Source organism: Excalfactoria chinensis, chromosome 1, assembly GCF_039878825.1.
Source record: "Excalfactoria chinensis isolate bCotChi1 chromosome 1, bCotChi1.hap2, whole genome shotgun sequence".
In the NCBI taxonomy this organism is placed as follows: domain Eukaryota; kingdom Metazoa; phylum Chordata; class Aves; order Galliformes; family Phasianidae; genus Excalfactoria; species Excalfactoria chinensis.
This window is the reverse complement of record NC_092825.1, coordinates 174,819,301-174,842,546: the sequence shown is the minus strand read 5'-3', so window position 1 is coordinate 174,842,546 and position 23,246 is coordinate 174,819,301. Positions and strand designations below refer to the sequence as shown.

Genomic DNA, 23,246 nt, shown 5'->3' with positions numbered 1-23,246 from the left:
TAGATTTTTCTGTGTTTCTGTTTTTTTCCTTTGGCTCTCACAGAATGACTGTGGGTCTGATTAAGCACAGCACTGAGCTGCATTCAGGCCTGGAACAGGGCCTGGTCACTTTTCAGATTTCAGCTTTAGTTTGTTTTTCAGCTTTCTGTGACGGAGGTGAGCAGAAAGTAGCATTTCAGTGTATAGAAAATGGTACTGTGTTAACAAACAACTGCAAAGAGTGCATTCTGCTTTTCAGGCAATATTCTCTCTGACAAACATCAGAGTTTCTGTGGAGATCAAAATGGGGGGAAATGTGTTTTGGGGATAAAAATGAATTTGAAAGAAAATTTTTAGCTAGGTGTAGTGAAACCTTTGCTCAGAGGAAGCCCTGCTGATGCACAGCTGTGTGTGCAGTAGAAGCCCACAAGATGCTCTTGTGCTGGAGAATCACTTGACGCCACACGTGGTGGATCAGCAGAAAATAAATCTATTTTCTCACTGTATTTCCTCCTCATGTTGAGGAGAACAAGCTTGTAGTTATGTTAGCATGCCATTCTGACCCATGAGCCATCCTCCATAGGTGATGGGGCATCAGCATCATGGCTGAATCTCTTCTGTTGGCTTTGTGCCCTGATGCTCTCCTGCAGCTGGCCACAAAGGTGCTACTCTGCTAAGCAATGGTGACAGCCCTCAGCAGTCTTCAGACTTCTGGAAACACGTGTCAAATAATGGTTATGACCTCGTGCTTCATATGGAGCCAGGGTAGGTGGATGTGGCCAGGCTGTACCATGTAACCTGAGAATGATCCTTGATGGGGAAGGAGAGGCACGTGTGCCTCTAAGGAGAACATCACAGAGTAATGCAAATGCCCTCAGCTCTTTTTGTTAATGGGTAAGTTGTAGCACGTGTGCCTATAATAACATAAATGGAGAAGATCATACAGAGCAAACTAACACTGAAGTCCTCACAGTGTGTGAGATGTGACTTGTACCAGGAACACAAAATGGTAAACCCAGTTGGATGTTTTGTCTTATTTGTAGGAGCAGCCCAAGGCTGCTTATGTGAAAAGCACATCTAGTAGTTTGAATGGGGCAAATCTGCTTTCTGTGGTCATCGTCACACCCAAATGCAAAGGGTTGTTTTGCTGAGAGGGGTCTTTGTGTGTCCAGCTGTTGAGAACAGGAGAAACTGGGGGTGGAGGGGGAGGAATTGCTGAAATGTGGTTTCCAAATGTTTTGCAAGTTGTTTCTGTGATCCTTCGTGCATGGACTGGTTTGGGCTTGAGGGTCGTCAGGGAGCAAATGCACTTCAGGCTCGCCTGATTCAGCACGCAGGGAGGGAAGTCCTAGGAAACACTTTTTCTGCTGTTTGCATTCATGTCTTTGGGAGTAAGGCGTTCTTCTGACTCACTCTGTAAATACTACCTGATTGCAGTCTTTCAACCTGGTGATTCTTGGATATAGAACCCCTATGGTTTTATTAAATCATAACAGTCCTGTACTGAAAAGGAAAACCAATCAACAAAAAACCCACCCCCAAACCCTTTTAAACTTTGAAGAAGTGCCTATCACAAGGCAAGGCTAAAATAAGTTTCTCGTGTGCATTTTGAGTGTGCCATCAAGGCGTTCTGGAGAATAGAGGTATTTTATTTTTAATGAGAAGAACTAAAGAATAAAAAATGGTAGCCTTGGAGAATTGCGGATCAAAGGTTTCTTCATTGTAAAACAAATGAAAGGTCTCAGTCCTAGAAGTGATGAATAAATTGATAAATTTTTAATAGGAAGAATAGACTATAAATGGTAATTTAATTCTTTGGGGGAGAGAATCATTTAAGCACTGTTTAAAAAGTCCAGATTTTTTGTGCGAAGATGATAATAATGATTGCCAAGGGGACGAGTGGGAAAGCACAGGGTTTGGCCGAGGTTGCTGTGCGTGGGACAGAGGCTTGTGGTGCTTGTGTCCTTCTCACTTGTGTCCCAGGTGTGAAGGGGTCTTCTTCTTGGGAGCCCCATGCCTGTGGGGGCTCAGACTTTTTGGGGAAAGACTGTGAATGTTTAAATGAGATTCTGGGCTTCTCAATGTGCCACCATTGCTTGGCTTTACAAGAAAGATGGAAAGTACAGGTGGTGGGGGACAAACAAAGGCCATCTTGGTGTCCCCATCCCAAGCCATGCTGGGATGTATGGGGATGTGACACCGTAAATGGATCTTGATGGAAGGAGACGACGATACATGAGGGAACAGCAAGCAGGCAGGAAAGGGAGCTCGGCAGGGCTCAGGGTTACAGCAGCATGAACAAGCGTAGGCTGGGGAAGGGGCTTTTAATGAGATTCACCTAGGGCAGCTCCCTCTGCAGGACTGACATGCTGATGGGCACTGCTACATTTGCATAATAGCACCGCTAATAGAGGCCTGAGGGTCCCTGCCGGCCACTCATACGCTGTTCTACATTGGGTTCAGCCTCCTCTCTGTAGCCTGACCCACTTTTCACATGCAAAACCCGATTTTGTTTGTCAGTTGTGGGACAGCATCTGGGCCTGGCCCGTTTCTGCAAGGATCTCCTGTCAGCTCCTGTAAGGCCTCCTTGCTGCCATGGCCAGGCCTCAGCCGAGCCCTCTCACAAGCCCCATGGATAAAAGCCCCTCGGAAAAAAAAAAGTTCTCTACAAATGTAATGTTTATGACCACTGTTACATTCCTGAATCAGTTTATACAGAAGAGGCTTATGAGGTATTATGGGTTGTGTTAGTCACGGGCACAGTTTTTTGGTCTGCCTTCTGCGTCCTGGGAGTCAGAAATGTATGTGTACATTCAGGCCTTTGCTGTGTCACTGAATTCCTGATGATACGCCTAAGCTTTTGCAGCTGGTCACGGTGGCAAAAAGCTCCAGAGTTGGATTTTAAAATGTTAACCCTATGGGGACTGCAGACGGACGGTGATAATGCTGTGAGAGATCCTAAGAGTTCTATCTGTACCTTGAATAGAGGTGCTGCCACTGCAAAAAGGGAAAAAAATGTGCCTTTCGGGTCTCATCGTTTCATTTCTTACCGACTCAGCTTTAGATGGCAAATGGATCACTTGATCATATTAAAAGCATAGTTAAAGTTGGTCCCACTTGGCAAACAGTTATTGTATTTTTCAGCCCAGCTGAGGTTTGGCAGAATGTTTCAAGTGGATGCTGCCTTCCCTTTTTGGAACATGGAAGCTCTCTCGGTTTAACTTCCATGGCTGATCTGTCAGTTGGAAATCAAACCTCAATCCCAAAGGAAGGTTAAATGATATTATTTAGAGGTTGCACTGGTACAAACTGAATTCACCTTGGGAAATGCATATCCATATCTAGCTCACTGTTCTCTGTAAGGGCTTTCAGGTCCGATTGAGCTTTGTGTTTATTTTGCAGCGTTGCTTTGGGTAGATTTGCTGCTGGTCTTTCACTGATGTGTGAGATCAGAGGAAAGCCTTCTGGTGTTTAACTCTTTGCAGTCTCAGCAGCAAACCTCTTGATGTTTTGTGAGCTCATTTTCAGCACTGTGGTGTTTGCTGAGCATGCTTTCCCCAGCGTCTTTGGCAAGGCAGTTGCTGAGGACTTGAACTTCTGTGGATGCTCAAGAGGAGCACAGACTTCTCAGTGTAGAGTGTTCCACAAACATGCCTGCATGAATCCTCACACTGAAATTTTATTCTCTTTTCACCCAGAGAAAGGTTTGGCTTCAGCACAGAAATAAACCATCTTGGATATCGTGTCAGTTCTAGTGCGTGCAAACCTGAGAGTTGCACAAAGTCTTCCAAAAGCCAAGTTGATAAATATGTGAAGTAAATCAGAGTGAGGGGTGTGAAAAGCATTCATACAGGGTACGTGGGGATGTTAGTATCTGGAATATATTGTTTCATATGCTTAATTCAGTTTTAATTTTCCTCTTGCTTTTTAAAAACTATTTGTAACATCTGTGTATTAAAGGAAAACTGCCTGTTGTCTGAAAGGTTTTTTTGTTTGGTGTTGTAGAAATAGCTGAATTCAGAGGATTATGAATTGAATTTGCTGGCCCTCACATGCTTGCCTTCTCTAACTTTGCACTCTGGTGACTTGCACCATTGTGTTTGCTGCATGTGCTCTTATCTTCCAGATTTGTGTGTGCTTAGATACTGCTTGTTCAGCTGTTGTTGCTCAGCATAGTTTGGACTTTTTCACATTCTGGTTGCCTGCCTGTGCTTCAGCCCTGAGCTTGTGGCAGAAGCTGAGCTTGTGCAGTCTTCCCTGCACATCTTAGACCTGTCCAAGACACTTACAGATCTGTTCTGAATAGATGCTACTGATGACAAAGCTGCTAATAATGCCGCTCAGTTCCAACTCCCTTCTTCATTAGCGGTGATGGCTAAGAAAGAGCTGTAGAACTGCTCAGTCAGTGCTGGACTGTGTATCACACAGTAATGAGAGGCACTTTCAAACTCAGCTGGAGCTGAAGAGGCTTCCATAGCCAGCACTCCCACACCTATGAAGGGCTGTATCATTTATTTGCTTCACTGTGTTATTTTTCAGTAACTTTAAATCACAGAATCATGGGTAGTTTCTCCAGATTAAGGCATAGAGGAAATATATAGGGAAATATGGGAAATGCGATAGTCAGTTGCGTGGCATAGGGAAATGAAGGTTGACAAGAAATGTAGCCCTAGCCATCAACTGAATAGCAGTGTGGGGACAGAGAACCAGAATCCATGTTGAAGACCTGTTCGTTTGGTGGTAAAGGAGGATTTCTGGCAAAGCACTTAGTTTGTTGGAGATACAAAATGTGTTCAAACAAACAAACAAGCTATTTTTCTTTTAGTTGTACTCTTCTAGCCAACTTTTGCTCGCAAATATGGAATACCATCCATTAAAATATCGGTGCATTTTATATGATATGTATGTTAATACATCTTCTGAGGAGAGTTTCAGCCTTAACAAACTGTTAGGTTTGAATCTGTGTTTAATACTCGGAGTGACAGAGCAGCTGGAGAACACCTTGCCCAAACCCCAGCTCAGAGCAAGGGCAGCACATGCAGGTTGCTCAGGGCAATGTCTAGCCAGGCTTTGGCTATCTCTGAGAATGGAGATGTCACAAACCTTAGAAACAAACTCTTCCAGGGCCGGACCACTCTCATGGTGGAATAGATTTTTACTTTTTAGTATTTAAAGAGAATTTCCTATATTTCAGTTTATGCCCTTTGCCTCGTGGTTGTAATATTCTCATATGAGTGATTCTCATAAGAATAATTTATAGTCAACCTCTTGTCAAATTACACTGATTGCAGTAGTGCTTGTAATTTCCTGATAAATTAAGATTATTATTATTATTATTATTTTTTTTCAAATGGAAAGTGGATGAATCAAGTTAGAAATGATTCTGTTTGCAAAAATCTCACCAAGAGGCTGGGGTTTTACAAAGTAGTGTATAGGGTTGCAGAGTCATAGAATCATTTTGAGTTGGAAGGGACCTGTAAAGGCCATCAAGTCCAACTGCCTTGCAGTGTTCAGGGACACCTACAGCTCCATCAGGTGCTCAGGGCCCCATCCAGCCTGACTTGGAGAGTCTCCAGGGACATGCACCACCTCTCTGGGTAATCTGATCAGTGCCTCACCACTCTCATTCAGAACGTTTCCTTATATCTGATCTAAATCTCCCCTTTTAGTCTGACACCGTGTCCCCTAGTCCTATCACAACAGATCCTTCTAAAGAGTCTGTCCCTATAGCACTGAATAAGACTGCTTAATATGCAAGGGAGTGGTGGTTGTTTTTTGGTGATTTATTTTTTTTTCCCGGTTAGGCTTTGTGTTTATGACCAGAGAATATTTTATCAGATCTTCAGTGAATGTGTTATGTCATAAAATTCAGTAGCTACAAGATCAGATCTCTGAGTTTTTAAGACCGTCATAAAAAAAAGCTGCTGTGGAGAAAAAAGGAAACGGAGTAGCAGCCGTAAGACCTGAGGACTCTTTGCCCATCCTCATCATCCTTAATTAAGTCAAAATCACACTGGAAAATCCTCAAGTAATGTGCAGAAGTGGCGTCTAATAGCTGGAAATAGCTAAGAAACTTTCAGCTGTCCTCTGGGAATATGCCTCAACACTTCTGCATCCGCGAGGCTGCCAGAAACACCCCCCATCACTCCAACACTCTTCTGGCAGATGAAGGGAGAATGACTGGTTTTACAACAATCAAGATCAGATGGTGGCAGATCCATCATACACGTTCCTATATTAAGAAATACGTGCGTTGGGAGATAAGCTGCAATCATACGTTCTTTCTTTTCTCGTTGATTTGTCGCCAGCAAGTTAGTGTGAGTGTTATCATCTATGGACGATGGAAAGCAGAACGTTCAGATCACTCGCTTGTTCTCTGTGCTTTTTCCTTTCAAATATTCCTAATGTGGCTTCATTGCTGTCTTGAGGAATAGAAAAAAAGTAGCTTTCACCTGTGTAACACTAAGCGACTGTCAGCTGTGGATACGCTTTGATACTTCTGTGGCTTGGAACATCGTTGGCCACAGAGAAAAATGCAGCTTTTTCTGCTCACTCTTTGTTTTTCAATGAGAGATGAGCTAATACAATGCTGGCAGGAGGGACTGCCTTTGTTCTGCTAAGATGTATCATTTTAGCTGTGGATGAGTCTCGGAAAACAATAGCATTTAATTTTCTACTGCAAGCAAGTAATCTGGGTGAGAAAGTGGATAAGAGCACAGGCCATTTCTGCTTGTTGGAACTGCCTTCTGTCTGTAAGAACTACCTTGGCTTTTTTCTATTTGCATCCTTCTTTGAGGGATTCCTACACCTTTTTGTTGTTGTTGTTTTCCTGTGGGTTCTGTGCTTAGAAAGCACTGCAGAATTTCATTGATTTATAGGTATGTTTATCGTCAGGCTGTTTTCCAGTCCACCAGGAGCAATTGCAAAGTTGCTCCCGCATAAACTTTAAGCAAGCCTTATATATCCCTGTAAAATCACATCTCCATTTGTCCTGGAAAGCAGAACCTCCTCTTGTCAGACTGTTCTCTCCGTCTGGCTGATGTTTGCTGCCATCACTGCCATTGTGAGTCATCATCTATTTAGGGATGTAATTTGACCAGAGGTAGACAGTCGCATCTACATATAACCTTAATTCATGATGACCCTTGTTTTCCTTCCTTGTCTTGAGCAGACTCCGTCTCCATTCAGGCATCATCTAGCCTGAGATAAATGAATTGGGTGCATGCTCAGATGTGAAAAATACTGCATAGTAGTGATCATCCTGCTCTCAGTTCCTTTAGGGAGTTTATTCCAGGGCTGCAGTTCAAAGCTTGACTTTTTGCATATCAGTCATGTTTATAAAGTCTGCACAGAAGTGACTTAAAAGGATTCAGAAATTCCTTTTGCTTTGGGACAGTGCTGTGTAGTATAAACTATAATTACTTTCCTCTGCGATAAAGAACCCAGGTCTGCATTCAGGAAACAGGGATGCTGCAAGAACGCAGACGGTTGGTGGTTTGTAACAATTATCCAGGAGTCTGTCAGTGGGGATGTCTGTCTGTCCTGTCGTTCCCTGCGCCTGGCATCTCTCAGGCTCATTTTTCACTCTTCCTGAAGGGAATCTCCATCCAAATGTTCATTTTTTTGTTTTCCAAGGGAGGTTTCTGATCTGGAAGACACCTACCTGGCTTGGGGCCCAATCCCAGCGCAGTGCCGTTTTCCCCACATGGTTTGCAAGCCTTTGCTCTTCCATCTCCTTAGCAACTCGGAACAACCAGCAGCACAGAGCCACGCGGCCCCCGGGGGCTGCACTTCGCTATTTATAGGCAGTCGAGGCTGGGTGAAAATTTCCAGAGAGCTCTGATAAGGCCTCTGAAGGAAAAAAGCACCTTATGGGTTCTGCTGGAGCACCTGGCTTGGTAACCACATCTCTAAACCTTGCCCTTTGCACAGCGCTCGGCCCTTACAGTAGAACATATTCACTCCAATAGACAGCAAGGGTTGTCTGTTTGTATAGCTGCTAATTAACCTTTCAAGAATCATCTTCTCCGTAACTGAGATTAGGAAGTGAGATGCAGGTGCTAAAACAACAGCCTGGGGTAATATCGTGTTGTAACATGCAAAGTCTCGAGGATGATGCCGTGTTTGTTGGTTGTTGTTTTTTCCAATTCAGGGCTGTGGTTTAGTGAGATCTTAGCAAAAAGGAGAGGAAAATATTTTTTCAGAGCTTCGTGGTTAGCTTTCTAAATTATGTTCCTCCTGGTTGAATTCTACGCTGAAAACAAGATTTAATCACTGGTTATATTGCTTAGCGTTGCTCTGCAGAGGTTTATTGATTCAGCATTTCCCTTAGTCACATGGCTGAGAAATTGAGTAAAGGATGTGTGGTGCTGAGAGCGACTCGGAGCATTGAAGAGATAAAGGATAATCCATTAAAATGGGATGGATGGCGACCCTGAGCAGAGCACCTGTTTCCCTGAGCTCTTTATGCCTGCTGAGCAAGAAACAGGTGAGACTCAGGATGTGACTTTGTAGTCACTGGGAGATAATGCTTCTTTCAGGTGAACCTGAGGAGCCTTCTGGAGATCTCAGAGTTGCCATATCTGCATACGTTTTCCACCTGGCAAAAACACAATGAATGACTTTGATAGGGAGGTGGGTTTTCTTCCCTCTTTTTAAACCTTGCATCTGGACTTTTGGTACTGGTGTGGGAGGATTTTGTGTCCTAATCCAAGGGCTTTCCTCCCAGATTTCCTTCATACTCTGCATTCCTTGCCAATGGCTGCTAATGGGAAAAGCCTTGGAGGAAATGTCATTCTGCTTTTAAAATAGGTTTGCTGTATCAGATTCATCGCTGCAGTAGTTCTGGATGCTGTGGTGAGACGGTAGTGTCTGTCTTGAGCTGGAGAAACAAATCTAAAGCAGCACCTAACCTACTCCTGTTGATAGGAATGTGGGGATGGCATGCTTTTGTGTGTGCTCGTAGGGGGAGAGAGCCTCTTAAGTGCAATGAGAACATAGAAAGGTGAAGACATGCAATGGATAGGCAGGTTGATTGACAGCCCAGCTGGTGGAGGTCTGTAATTGGAAATTCATTGCACATAAATCTTCTGGTGCTTATGGTGAGACATAGGAAGGAGAATGTCTGAGCTCTGAAGCACTTAACTCTTTCACAGCCATCTGGGCAGATGTTCAGCTTTCAAAGTAGCAAGACCATTGGAGTATTTCTCTTTAAAGACTTCGGTTTTTGTTGTAGCGAGAAGAATGCTGATGGAAACAAAACCACCATGTGCTCCAAGTGATAGCATTTAGGTGAACAGCTTTAAACATTTTATGTTTATTTTCTCTTACAGAGCAACTTCAGATTATCTTGGAGAATTCATCTTTGTATTTGGTGGGAACACATTTTGCGTCTTGCACATGTTACCTACCAATTTTGTGTCTGTCTTACCTGATATGTCCCCCCATTGGTGAGCTTATTGTATGTTTGTCCATCTGCCAGCAAGCTCTGCAACTGTATTTTAAGGAGGTCTCTTCATGTCTAAATATTTATATTCCTTTCTATGAGGTTGAGGCTGTTTGAATCTCTGCACCCTCGTTCTTCCCCCAGCCCAAGTCAGTTTTTGGTAGATTTTCTTCTTCACTTGATTTCAACACTCTGGTGGTTTCCACTGTGCAGTTTTGAATGTGTAATTGGTTTCTGGTGACCACATTTTTTCTCATTTATTTTGGTCTGCCTCTGTTCTGTTACGCACATATTTGTCTCTCCATTAATGTCAATGTGAATTACAGACAAAAAGCAAAGTGTAGATAAATTAGCAACCACGCAAAACGGAAGGCAGCATTTAATGTTCTGAATTATTTGTGTGGGCACAGGACAGCTAATGAATACCTGAGGATCTGAACAAATGAGCAGTTATGGGATGCAGGGCGATGCTGTTGAGGCGATTCACAGTGGGATGGTTAGAGAGAATGGCAACTGTATGGGGCCAATGCAACCATAAAGAATTTTAACACCTACTCTCCTGGCAAGTGCAGTGAGTAGATGCAGAGGGAGGTTGTGGTTTTGTAGCCAAAAACTGTGCTTGGCTTAGCATCAGTGCTTCTAAGGGAGCAGTTGACTGTATACAATAAATAGAAGAATGAGTTGTCTCCATCTCAGTCTGTAATGTACTGAGACTTCTCTCGAGCCTTAAAATGGTATAAAAATGTCCAGAATGGTGTTTCTCACTGTAAAACTCCAGTGTTTGGATTAGAGCCTTCCTTCGAGATGGGCCGTGCTCTTTGCTTCACTGCCTGTGGTAACGTTTTATTCATTTGTCAGGAGAAAACCTTTTGTCTTCAGCTGAACAACTGCTCTGCTTGCGGTGCCCTGCAGAAGCATTACAAGAGGTTCCCTTAAAGGGAAACACTTGGCTGTTTTCTAAGCTCACTTTCAAAGTACTCTGAATTAATTATAAATGAGTAAAGCCGTCTGGCTCTTGATTACACAATTGCCTATCCTGGATTGCCTGTAATGAAATGTAAGCAGGCCCAGTTGTAGTAAAACGGGAGGTGCTTTTGCTCCCTTTCTATCTTATGATCTGAGCTATTCTCAGATCTACTGTTCTGATTTCTTTCAGGCAGCAAAGCTGTCAGTCTTAAATTTCTTCCTCTCTCACCCTGCTAGCCTGTTTTTATTAGGCTTCTTTTTGACTGCACTTACTATGCCCGTATCCTGTTATAATTTCCTCTGGAGGTGGTTAAGGTGCATTGGTACAGCGCCTTTTGCACTAAACAACCCCGATGCATTTTATTTATTTAAAGCATTCTAAGTGCATGTCGTATCTAAGTGTTTGACAAACACATAAAAATACACAGAAGTCAAGCACTTAACTACCCTGAGAGGGTGGCTTCCCCACTGCCTCTCCTAGGAACATCCATAGACCAAATTACTAATGTAGCACATAGGGTAGAAACAAACTGAGTTCTGTGCTTTCTTTAAGGTGAGTCTGCCCATGTGTTTATGTAGTGCTAGATACTGTCAGCAGCAGTTCTTCTTGCTGCTGTATTTTCACTTGGTCTTCAGATGAGATGTAAGCTGACTGCAGGTACAATTAGTGACCTGGGTGCCTTTTGCTCTGTGAAGATTTTCTCTGGGGGAAAAAGAGCAGTACGGTGCTAAGAAACCACAGAGTTTCTTAGCAGTCCAAACCTGAATTGCAGAGTAGAGCTCATTGAACCCAGGGACACTCAAGACATGTCACACATGGTGGAAATGGAACAGCTCCTTGGAGCTAGCTGTCTTGTAGTGCCTGTCCCAGCCCCGCTTGTGGCCTCCTGCTTGCTGACAAATAATGGGTTCAGAATGGCTTATGACAACAGCAACTTTCTTTTCTAAGGAGCAGCGAGTGCAACATAAATTTATCCTCCTTCTTTCTCTTATCCACTCTTCCTTGTGACAGTTTAGGGAGGTAAAGTAGTGTGAGGGAAATGTAATAAGCCATAGTTTTCCATCTCTTCTTAGAACGATATCTTAACAGTATGATATCTAATGATACCATTCAGCAAATAGGCCAGAATTTGGAGAACATCTGTTCTGAAGATGACAGAAACTGTCAAAACTATAAGGTGATTAATCTACCTTCTACTAATAAAAGGTCCCTCAGTCTGGCCATGCTGGAAACCTGCTAGAAAGGGGCAGTCTTTTAAAGTGGTGTCTATATATTTTCTTAGCCTTACTCTAAAAGAGGTAACTGAGATGTCTGTTGGCAAATCACAGGTGAAGTATTTGTCTGAAAAGAAAAAAAAAGGAATTTAATGAGAAAAGTGATGCCAAAACAGTGGAAAACAGGCCTTCAGCAGACAGATTTGTCCTTTTGCCTATTCAGTCTATGGCTAATACACTTGAGTTACAGGTTGACCAGTGACCCCCAGAGATTCCCCTTGAAGTTTAGGAGCTGAGCTCGGTGGTATGGCAAACCCTCACCTTCTGGTTTGCTCAGAGTCCTCCTGCAAGCTGTACCGTCCATGTGAAGGCTCTCAAAGAGGCATCCACATATAGCAAGAAAGCTTTCAACTACTCTGATGGAACAGACAGTCTGAAAATGGGAGTTGATGATGATTTCGACTGCTTGACCACAGTGACGGGGTTGCGGTGGTGGAATGTGCCAGAACACTTCATGCTGGGCTGAGCTGGCTTGCAAAAGGCTCTCAGAAAAGTTGGTGCTAAAATAAAACTGGAAAAGGAATAAAGTATGCAAGCTTGCCGTGAGCAGGAGACAGAAATCCTAGGCATTTGCAGTCTCTTGCCAAATCCATCCATCTCTTTTCCCACATTCTCTCTCCATTTCTGAAGAAGGATGCTTAGCAGTTACTTTCTGTCTTCAGTAGTAATAGATGTGAGCAGCTGTGACGTGGCAAGGTTTTACGTTTAAACTGTTATTAGCATGTGTTGGAGGTATATATTCAAGCAAAGAGACACTTAAAATACATACCACGCTATATGTTGGCATCCTATAGAAAGGCCTGACGGATCAGTAACCAAAATTAGCTGTGGAGTCATATCATCATATGTTGTTTTTTTGTTGTTTCTTTTTTTCCTGTGGAATAACAGACCACTACATAGCAATTTGCTTAGGTACTTGTGATGCTTTTATTCATACTTATTTTCCCGTTCCAGTATCTGGACCCACACTGGTGGTTTACCAGCAGGGAGGTGCTGATGTGTCCTGACCAAGTAAGGGCTCTTATGGCTGTGTGTTAGGGTGCCCATCTGACTGCATCTGAGACAGCTTCATCCCAAGGCTGCCCTATTGCCAGAGAAGTGTGGGAAAGTTTCCTTGCTGTAGAGTAGGAACAGAAGCCCAGTAACTCTTTACAGGGAAAGGTGTATAGAAAAGCAGTTTAAGAAGAGCTTTTATTGCTTCATGTGAACACTACCCTTCATCTTCAAGCAGTATCATGGATGGGATGTGTGTCATGTGTCCTTAAACAGGCAGTAGGATGGATTGCATCCTGCTGACCATGGAATTGTCTGGGGTTGGACATGCAGTAGCCCTGAGCTGCCTGCCTTGAGAACCACAGTCAGACACTTAAAGCTAGGAGTAAGAATTTCTTCCAGCAGTTCTTTTCTTTCAGTTCATTCTAAAAGGAAGGAGCTCCATTCTCCCCCATATTTACAGTGCAAGTGTCCTACTGGCTTTAATTAGGCTTGCCTGGGTTGTGATGTGGTCACCCTGGAGGCTGCTGGAATGGTGTATGGCCTGGGCTCCCTGTTGGGTCCCCTGCAGGAGCAGGTGGAATGGGTGCCATGGCTCCATTCAGGACTGGTGGGTGTCCGTGACAGATGCCATTGAGAAGGCACTAACCAGGCCCTTCTGCCTAACAGCTGCAAGTCACTGAAACCCTGTTTTCAGATGGGAAATTGCCCTTTTATCATCGGTATTCACCACGTAATAGTGCTGAGCATTAGTCAGCTGAATCTCACCATGCTTTATTGTATAGTTGTAAATCCTAATTATCTGACTAACCTTCTCTGATGTTAAGTGCCTTAAATGGTTGTCTTTCCTTTATTGTGTTGTTTTTTTTTCTGCCTTTTTGTGTTCACTGTTTATTCCCGTAGTAAAATGTAATTAGAAATTAAAAAGAACAAAGCAAACCTCGGAGCCTGCTGATGTAGATTAAAATGAATCGTCATCTCTTGAAAGGGTGCGTAATCCAATCTCTGCAACCTGATACACCTCCCAGTCATTTGGTAAATATTTACAATATCCACTGACATTTTTTTTTCACATTGTTGGACAAAGAGCACATCGCCATGTATTCACTGTTGTTTCTCAGTACCAATGTTTCGGAGCGATGGTTTATTAAATTACCTATTTTTTTCTTTAATTTTTAGCGTTTTTCTATACGAAACGAAATATTAAAGGAAGAAAGAGAAGCTGACCCATTTATTTGCTTTTTAATAATCCAAATGAGAATATGAAAAACGTAAGCAACTTTAAATATTGCCAAAGGCTGCAGTCTTTGAGAGCAGAAGCAGATGAATTAGGAGGTTTGGATAATGGACAGAGCTGACGATACTTGTAATAAAGTGGATAAGCTGTTACAAATTGTTTTACACTGTGTATCTTTACGTAGCTAATCTTTCTGTCACAGGTTCTTGAGCAGCATCCGGCTAGGTTGTACTTCTCCAAAGAGCGCTGTAAATGCTGACACTTCATATAGATTTTGATAGAGGAAAGAGGAAAATCTTTATTGCTTTTGCTCTGGGTCCTATGGTACAGCCCTATTAACAGTCATTAGTTCCTGTCCTTGAGCAGTAAATACTGACTTCTTTCTCTTCTGGTAACGGCTCTTTTTCTTTGCTAGATCTTTTTGGCTTGGAATTCCGTTAAATACTCTTTACACCTTCCATAGCATTGGCTTTCGCATGGATAAAAACAAATGCTGAGAAAAAGACACATTCTTCCTCCAAATTCTGTTAAGCCGCCCCGTGGCTCATCATTTTGCTGCCATCAGAGGCCACTGGATGGCAGCTGTGGTGGGGCTGTGTGCTGGAGAGAGGCTCACGGCCTACTCCCAACTCCAGTAACACCAGCAGCACCAGCATGGCCTTGTCTGCCGTGAGCAAGGAACCTGTGCTGTGGCACTCACAAGTCTTATCTTTACCACATCTTAGCCAATAATTTGATCTGATATTTATTTTGAGAAATAAGAATTACTGTTTTGAGAAATGTTTCCTGTTGGGTTTATTTCACACCCGTAAGTTATCCTTCTGTGCAGTTCCCTACTGGCTTGAAACATCCTACCAAAACAGGACCGTGATTCTAACCATGGAATGATATTTGACTTATTTCTGGTAAAGTGAATTATGATTTTTCTGTGTGTGTTTGGAATAAAACCTGCCAGCACACACATGCATATTTTTTAAATAGCACAGGAACTCCTTAAATACCATAGACTGTGCTTTGGCTTATATGTGAGAATAGACTAGGATGACAGTGATATTTTTTTTAAGGAACAAATTGTTTGACTTTCAAAATATGTCAAATTTAGTTGCTTGTGTTTGAAACAAGAACTGTCTTTGCAGTTAAAGGACTTGAAAAGCCTGGAATCAGTTCCGTGCTATTCTCCAGCACTTCTTGCATCTCCTTGGGGAGGCAGTTTAGGCTTTCAGCGTTCAAATCATCATCTCTAAAATGGGGATAATCAGACTTTCCTGGTGCCTAGGAGTGCTGAGATGACAGATTGACTGATGGATCACTTATGGGTTCCAAAAGCACTTACTGTCCCCTCTGCAGCTGTAAACATAAGCCTTTCCCAAAATGAAGCTACCCACTGGATGTCTTCAGCCTGAATGTATTCAGTGGATTATATTCTTTATTGCTCTCTTTTTCTGTGAAAATAATTTGCTGGGATGAGCTTCCCCTACTTCAGTCCTGTTGTGATGAGAGGCATTCTACTACACAAGGCTGAAGTTGCTTTGGGGTCACTCAGAACTGATTCATACCATCTCCTAATTTAGGGTAGGGGACTGAAGGGGAATGTAGTTGTGTAGACTCTGGACAGTCAGGTTGGTGTTATCAGTGATCATTTGAAATCCATCGTCTTCTGTACCGTGTTTGCTGCATGGCAGTGCTGTGTCAATATCAAATGTGAAGAAGGAGGATCTGCTGCATTTTCTGTGATGTCCTGCGGATGTTTCTGTGTTTTCCCCTCCTTCAGATTCTGACCCAGCACTGCCCTGCTCAGTGCTGTGTTACTTGGGGATATTTCTTTCCTCACCCTTCTTGCACCAGAATCCCTACGTCAGCTAGATTAAACTTGTGAAGTCAATAAATGTAAAATATAGCATCTTCCTCAAGTGTACAGGAACCTGGAGTTACTGTAGCTCAAAAAGCACTGATTTAGTGTACATAAGCAATTTACTGGTGCTCTGTTGGGTCTTCTCCATGCTTGGTGGGACCATAGAATCATAGAATATCCCAAGTTGGAAGGAACCCACAAGGATCATTCAATCCAACTCCTGGGTCTACACAGTACCACCCAAAATCCAAATCTTATGTCTCAGAGCACTGTCCGAACTCTCCTTGAGCTCAGGGCTGTGCCCACTGCCTTGTGCAGGCTGTTCCCTGCCCACCGCCCTCTGGTGCAGCCCCTTTCCCTCACCCCCTGACAGCTCCATGCTGTTCCCTCGGGCCCTGTTGCTGTCACACAGAGCAGAGCTCAGCGCTGCCCCTCCACTCCGTGTGAGGAACATCTTACTAAGAATCATGAAGAGTTTGTGACAAACGGTGTAGCACATGGAGTGGCTACCAGTAGTCACTATCTATGAGGATTTTGCCTTGCTCTTGTTTTTTGTTGGTTTATTTTTTCTCCCTTAGCTAGAAGCAATGACCTTAACATTATTTAATTGGAGGCTTTTTGAGTTAATTAATTTAACTCTTCACTGCCTTTAGTAGCATGGCTTTATGAGTATTTTTAATTGATCTTACTCGTATGGAAATGCAATCTTGCTTTAATTTAACAAGATGAATACAAGTCACTGGTCAACCCAGCTGCTCACTCAAGGGTGTTGCTCAGTGCTACTTATTAGGCTTGGTTTGAGGATTATGACCACCTTAGAAACAAAAAAAGACAAATGCAGGAGCAACTGCTGGTAGAGAAATGCTGTATTTGTAAGCAGGTTCAATGCTGGGCGTTGTTAGCTTCAATTTGTGCTGGCCCCAGCACAACCCCCTCCCCCCCAAAAAAAAAACCAAAACAAAAAGAAACAAAGGAGGAGCTTTACTTTTCCTCTCCCAAACAAGTAGAAATCTGGAAAGGGACATTTTGACCTGAGAATTTCAGACAGGTTGGATTTAAGCAAACAAGCCATTCATTCCTAGATTAATGGCTTGCAGGAGGGCTCTATCAGTCGTGGACTGTATTGTATTAATTTGCAACGGCGAGAGTTAATGCTAGTAATTGCATTTCCTCTATAGAGAGAGCCTGTAGTAGATTGTTTTTTGCATGGCAATCTGTGATTGATAGATCAGGGAAAACATGACCAAAGAAGGTTACTGCCTCCCAACCACTTTCCCCTTCAGATTAAAATCATTTGCAATTTGTAGGGTGCCTGCAGCACGTGCTGTGGGAACGAGGCAGTAAACACACTAGGCTGCATTCCCTTCCAGCAGCAAACCTCTTACTGCATTTCTTTCACCAAACCAAACCGGTCGTGTTGTTGGGAGCCCATTTAAAACAAGTATGCTGGCAAAACAGCCCCCAGACCCCTTCAGCAAACTTCCTGTAGGGCCAGGCGGCCGGCCTGATGAAAGAGCGCGTTTGTGAACCTTTGGATTCCTTCCATTGATTTGTAAATCCACTTTAATAAAGTACTGGCGAAGCTAGTGAAATGAGCAACTGATGTTCTGCTTCCATCAAGTTTCTAACAAATATCTGATGCAGCTTGTGGCACTGGTGCTGGCACGTACTCCTTTTATTCCCCCCCCTGCCCCCCTTGAATCGTTTTGAGATCTGGGGAGTAGGGAAGTAGGAAAAAAAAAACCACCCAAATCCCGCTGCCTCCATCAGCCACCAATTACACGGCAGCTTTCTTTCTCAGTGCTGCTAAAACTCAGCTTATTTAATATCGATCATACCGAGGAGCCTGCGAAGTACGGTGTTAATTGGGTCCACTGGAATCCCTGCCCATGGGACCGAGAGCTTCCTAGGCAGGAGGCGGAGGGAGGCGTGGGGAGGAGGGGACCCGCTGCGCGCCGCATGAGATGTAAGTGCACAGACAGAGGGCTGCTGCTGCCTGCACTGCAAAGCAGTCGCGGCATTTCCCACCCGCCCCCCTCTCAGAAATTAGGCAACTCATTTCATTTCTATTTCTTTCTACCCCCGTCGGGCAGTTCATCTGGAATTAACGGCTCTTTTCCATTATTGTTCTTCCTTTTTCTTTCTTTTTTTTTTTTTTTTCCTCCCTTGCAGAGCTTTTTTTATATATATATATATATATATATATATAAATTTTATGATTTCTCCTTTCTGCAAAGCTGCAAAAGCTCCGCTTTGAAAACTGCTGCCCCAGAGTGCAGTTGCTTAGCTGTCCTGTCAGCATTGTTCTAATGCTCATTCCATATGTATGTCACATAGGAGCGGTACCCTCCTCCTCCTCCTCCTCCTCCTCTCTCCCTTCCCCCAATCCATGCATTTGAATGTTTTTTTTCCTCCTAAAGACTGATTTTTTTTTTCCCAAGGAGCTTGCAAACAGGGAAATTCAAACTGCACGATGCTGTGCTGTGGTTAGTTCTGTAGCCAGGACCAGATTTCTCTTACAGAAAGTGTTTGCTCTGTTCCTTCTTTCCCTCGCTCCCTCTTTTTCTTCCCTGTAAGCACAAAGGCTTTTAAACCCTAAGATCTGTAGTTCTTTTTGCTTTTTCTTGTTACCGTGACAGCATGTATCTCTGTTGCTGAAGAATGAAGCAGGCAGGCTGGAGTTTTTTTATGTTCAGTGCTTTTGGGACCACTAAGGAGCAGTCCGCAGAGAAATATGTACAGCAACTGTGCCAACTGAGTTTCTCGTGCCTGTTATCTGTCACTTATTCTGACTAAAAGGTAAGGGATTCTTTAATATTTTGGTTTTGCTTGCTAAGTCTTTGTGCATTGTTTTGTGCAGTGTCATTTGACATGTGCAACTAATTGGCTGGCGAGGGAGGCGGGCTAGGAGGATTTCTGCGTTGAGGTGTTACATAGGGTTTATCCAGAGAGCTGTAAGGCTCCTGACATCCAGAGGAGAAGAAAAAACAATCTTTTTTGGAGGGGATTTTTTTTTTTCTCCTTATTCACCTGAAATGCTTCTTCCTGCTTGACTGTCCCTAATAGAGCCATAAAGCTGGGACATTATCAGTGCTGCTCATCTTCACTGCTCTTTTCCCCACCTAGAAGCACACACGGCACTGGTGTGCGCACGCATGTGTGGGGCAAGGCATGTCCCCTCATACATGGGAATGCCTGGCAGCGCGCACATTCCTCTCCTTTACTGTAACTAAACGTCTTCAAGCACTCTTTGCAAGGTAAGAATGCCTTAGTTCAGCACGCTGCAGCTTATGCCTGTTTAAAATTATTACTTGGATTACAGTGCACACTGTGGAAAGTTATTAGTTTCCACAGAGACCAGTTTAATTGGGGGTATGTGCGCTGCGGTTCTGTTCTCTGCTTTACACACAGCCTGAAATAGTGGTTTTTTTCCTTAGTTCTTGCGAGGAGTGAAGTTTACACTTTCTGCTCAGCGTAACAAATGAAGTTAGAGCAGAAATGGAGTAAAGCTGCAGAGGAGCATAGCCTTACAAGGCTCTTCAACTCAGCCCTGAGAGTCAGGAGTGAGTTGATTGAAATATTTTCTTTTGCACTGCACTGTAATATGCAGAAACGTTGGTGGGAGGGCATCTTCACCCAGCAGAAGTAGCAGCAAATGATGCCTTGAGTGCATCTTGATATCTTTCATGTGTTAGAAACCTTCATCCCTAACGTTGGCTTTTCTGCATGTGTGTATGCTGCAGCCTCTTAGTTCAAGAGGGCTTTGTTGTATGAAATGTGTTTTAGGCTGGCAGACAGGGGAAGTGCGCTCTGTAACTGTCCCCTCAGCTGTGACACAGTGCATTACTGGCCATTTTGGGAGAGGCTCATTTGGAAGACTTTGGTTTCTTTCTTAGGTGTTTGCCTTCTGTCTGACTCTCTGGTTGTTGGTTCTCTGCTGAGGAAATGCATGTTAAGGGTGTTTGTTTCTCGTACTTTAAGATGAACAGCAGCGGAGATGGCTGAGCAGCTTCATTTGCTAACACTGCCTTACCTTGAGTGCTGTATTGCTCATCGACTCAGCAGGAATGCCACCAGACATGTAACTAGTTTGGCTTCAAAACAGTCTAAAAATCCAAAGTATGAAGGAGGAGAGAGAAGTCCTGTCTGAAGGCATTAATTTCTGCCTTTACTGTAGCTGTTTATAATGTCATTTCCAAGTCAGCTATTTCCTAACACATACTCCGGGACTGTATTTTTAATGATTGTTGCTTTATATCAGCACTGAGAAAACACCCATTTAGATAACAGGTTTCCATTGAGATCCTCTTTATAATATGGAAAGGAAGAAGCAGTAATAAGTTAAATTGGCATCTGCTAATTATGCCGAATACAGATTGCGAGCTCTGCAAGTCGTCCCTTTGCCTTAATGCTGTAAGCATATTTTAGCACTGGCAACCAAAGGAAGGAAACTTGAGTGCTTGAGAAGAAACGTGAAGTTTTTGAGGTTTTTTATCTTTGTGTGCTGTTGTGAGAATGGGAGAGAGCATCACATGCGGTGCAGCCCGTGGTGAAACTGATTACAGATCACTGAGATATTGGCTGGCCTGGTGATCACTAGCTTGATTTTGACCCTCAACCAGAACTATCAGATACGTAACTTTGACTTTGGTCAGGAAAAGTTGGAGCTTATCTTTGCCACCAAATACCCGAATCTTTCAGAGTCTCCTCGAAGCCAGTAATTTCGTTCCGAACTGAGCTGCGGTTCCCCGCGCTGACTGCAGGTTCTGCTCACCTCCCGGCCCGGCTGGGAGCTCCCGGGGCGGCTGGAGGGCCGTGCGGGTGCCGGCGGCGCTCAGCGTGACGTGGGGCCGGGCTTGGCCGACTCTGCCCGGGGACCGCTCCGACGGCAGCGCGCAGCGGATGGCTCCGCCGCTAGAGGGGAGGCGAGAGCTGCGCTATGGTAATACGGAGTGTGTCAGCGTCGGGAGGGTGATGCCTACAGAGCGCTTTGCAGCGCCGAACGACCGAGCTAACTTGGATGCTCCAGATGCTGGGAGCAGCCAGCGGTGGCAGTGAGAGGCGTTTGGGCTGGTGCGGCCCTTCTTCGAGGATCTGACATAAAGTTAGGTATTGCAGAAACATGTCTACTCTTCGTGCTGAAAGTCCCTTGGTTTTCTGTGTTGAGAGCTGCCTGGGTGCTGCTGCATGCAACCTGCTCCTGCCTGGGTTGGGTAGGAGTGCAGATTCACCCTCTTGTTTCGTGGTGGAACTTGTTGCTATGAATGTGGCAAAGCAGGAGGCTGGGAGTTGTTTCTTTGCTTCTTGCGTCTCTAGATGACCCTGGTATGTTCTTAGGTTGTTCTAAGTGGGGTTGGCTGGCAATGAGTGGTCCACAGGCATTGGCTTGAGATCTCAGAAACATCTCTCTTGCCCTTCTTAGCTGTCTGAACCTTCTGTTTGCTCATCCTCAGAACTTCTACCAGGTCATGATTTGCTGTAAGTTGCTTCATCGCTTTCAGTCTTTAACTTAAAGCATTGCCATCTGATTGTATGATAAGTAGTTTTTTGCTAATTACAGCTGTATGGTGCAATGAGCAACAGTACAAGGAAGATATTGAAGCCCTGGAGTGTGTCCAGAGAAGGGCAACAAAGCAGTGAAGGGTCTGGAGCCCAAGTCTTATGGAGAGTGGCTGGGATTGTTCAGTCTGGAGAAGAGGAGGCTCGGGGGAGACCTTATTGCTCTCTTCAACCACCTAACAGGAAGTAGTGGTGATGGGGAGGATAGACATCTTCTCCCATGTACAGGCTGCCCAGGGAGGTGGAGGAGAGGCTGTTGTAGGATCACTGAGGTTGGAAGATCATCTAGTCCAGCTGTCCCTGGAGGTGTTCAGGAACTATGGCACTGAGGGTCATGGTTAGTGGGCATGATAGAAGTGGGCTGACAGTTGGACTTGGGGATCTTAGTGGTCTTTTCCAACCCTTAATGATTCTGTGACTTTATGGCGGGCACAGCAGGATGTATCCTGCACTGAGAACTGCAGGGCTGAGTAAGGTGGGAGAGCTCCACATCAGTGGGTGCTCCAGGTCAAGGTAAGCTTTCCTGGGGGTGTGAAGCACGTGCCTTGAATACTGCTATGCTGTGCTACTGCAGAGCTCTCACTATGATCTTGTAAGCCTAATTTTGCTTGAAGCGATGTCAGGAGTCTTTTTAAAAGAGACATTATGATTTTGGCTTTAGTTTTGGGTGTCTTTACTCTCTTCTGTGTATGTGTGAAACGCAAAGCATATTTAATGAACAAATACCTCAGATGTTTCCAAATTAATTAAAAACAGCTCCACATCTGGAAAAAATCCAGTACCTTTCATGGATGGCTTCAACTTCATCTTTTCTTCCTCTTGCGAGAAGCCCTGAGAATATCCCCGTTTGGATGCTTGTGAGAGCTGGAGTGGTAGAATCCAAGGTTATTTTACAAAGGAGTGAGATCTGAGGCCCACTGAGATCAATGGGATCTCAGCCTGTATTCCAGCAGTCTCCGAGTAAGACCTAATAACATGTGAAATTATATAATATGATATAGCTATGCCTGGTGAAGATATTTTCAGGGTATCCTGACTTGAGGGCATCTATGCAAATCTTAATTAGAATGCGTTTTTTCTCAGGGGTTCAACCGCTGTTAATTCATGCAGATTTCAGTGGGACTTGAAGGCACCACAAACAGAAACAACATTTTTGTAACAAACTTTTCTTTTTTCTTTTTTTTTTTTTCTTTTTTTTTTTCCCTTTTTCCTTCTCCCTTTCTCCAGAAATAAAGAAAACGATCAGATTTTTTTTTTTTTTTTCTCTATGGGAATGTTGTGATTTAAACTGACACAGCTAAGTGACCTAAAGATAGGCTTATTGCATGCATAAAAAATGCAAGGCTGGGTTGTTTGAACTGCATTAGCATCAGAATGAGAAACGGCGGGGGTGAGCTGGCCGAGGTGGCCATGCAGAACTGGGGAGGGTTGTTCTTTGGAAAGCTTCTGAGCCGGGAATTCTTTTCTGAGCCGTAGATAAATAAATCTGTGTCCTGAGCAATTAATGAATACTGAGGCCTGGGCAACTTGAAGCTGTTTGGGATATTAAAAGAAAAAACCCATATGATGCTTTCGTTAGTGTTGTAGGTTCCTATTTTATTCCAGGTGTGCTTGTCGTTTTGTTTGTGTTTGTTTTTTACCTTCTTTGTCTTAGCTGAAAGATGCTGATGAGAATGGTTGTTGTTTTTTTTCTGCCAGTGCTGTACTGTAAAGCCTTTCTCAACTCCCAGATCAGTTTCAGCACGAGTTGAGGGAAAATGCTGCCCCTGAAACTTTTGATCTTCCAGATACAGATGGGGATTGCAGGCGGCTTCGTTCTTACAGTGCCTCATCTTTGGAGTTGTGTTCTAGCTGATCATGCTCATTACTCCGGGGGTGCCAAGAAAATGGTTTTGCAGACATTGTACTGTGAGTGCATAGAAAGCTTTTCCGGGGGATCT

At 43.8% G+C, this 23,246-nt stretch overlaps 1 protein-coding gene across 10 annotated transcripts in view; it reads left to right on the top strand.

Annotated features, from left to right (window-relative positions):
* The window catches only part of FAT3 (FAT atypical cadherin 3), a 399,084-nt gene that overhangs the window by 42,276 nt on the left and 333,562 nt on the right, over positions 1–23,246 (top strand). Inside the window, exons 1-2 of one of the 10 annotated variants that reach the window (XM_072326821.1) lie at positions 17,598–17,713; positions 18,387–18,546. The exons of 8 other annotated variants lie outside the window; for them this stretch is intronic. The gene's annotated coding sequence lies outside the window, so the exon portion shown is untranslated. Of the gene's footprint in view, positions 1–17,597; positions 17,714–18,173; positions 18,547–23,246 lie in introns of those variants that run through there. One more of the 10 variants, XM_072326822.1, reaches the window with a different exon arrangement.